This window comes from Octodon degus, unplaced genomic scaffold (genome assembly GCF_000260255.1).
Source record: "Octodon degus isolate 3935 unplaced genomic scaffold, OctDeg1.0 scaffold00434, whole genome shotgun sequence".
Classification (NCBI taxonomy): Eukaryota; Metazoa; Chordata; class Mammalia; order Rodentia; family Octodontidae; genus Octodon; species Octodon degus.
This window is the reverse complement of record NW_004525010.1, coordinates 413,882-414,520: the sequence shown is the minus strand read 5'-3', so window position 1 is coordinate 414,520 and position 639 is coordinate 413,882. Positions and strand designations below refer to the sequence as shown.

Below are 639 nucleotides of genomic sequence, written 5' to 3'. Positions count from 1 at the left end.
TCTTCCACACAGTCATCTTTCCTTTGATGAACCCTGTGATTTATACACTTCGGAATTGTGAAGTGAAAGCTTCCATGAGAAAGCTGTTAAGTAAGAACAGCATTTGTTAGATGGAATAGAAGAAAGTAAAGTTAGAATTCAGAATGCTCAATCATAATTAAGTACATTATTACTTCATCATACACAATTGTCAAGAACTAAAGCTAGTGAGGTTTTGAGGACAACTCTTGTCCAACTCTTGTTGTTAGGCAATTGTATGAAATTGAGCATATACAAAAATTAAAGGAGATTATCTTAAGACATTGAGTTGAAGGTAAAAGCCAATGTTTTGTATTTGTCTTAAAGCAAGACATTATACTTTGTCAGTGAGTAAGCGAACGAGCGAGGAGGAGGGCGCTCTAGGTGAAGGCGCTGCGGCCGCCATTATCCTCCGCTTCTCTGCTGCACCGACCTCTGTGTCCTGCCTGATCCCACTTGTTTGCGGCGTATAGATTGGTGTGTCCATTTAATACCAGAAAATGGAAACTGAACAGCCAGAGGAAATCTTCCCCAACCCTGAAACCAATGGTGAATTTGGTAAACGTCCTGCAGAAGATATGGAAGAGGAGCAAGCGTTTAAATGATCTAGAAACACCGATG

The 639-nt window shown here is 40.4% G+C and overlaps 1 pseudogene; it reads right to left on the bottom strand.

The window, feature by feature from the left end:
- The window catches only part of LOC101563269, a 27,728-nt pseudogene extending 27,223 nt beyond the window's left edge, over positions 1-505 (bottom strand).
- Between the last annotated feature and the right edge of the window lie 134 nt (positions 506-639).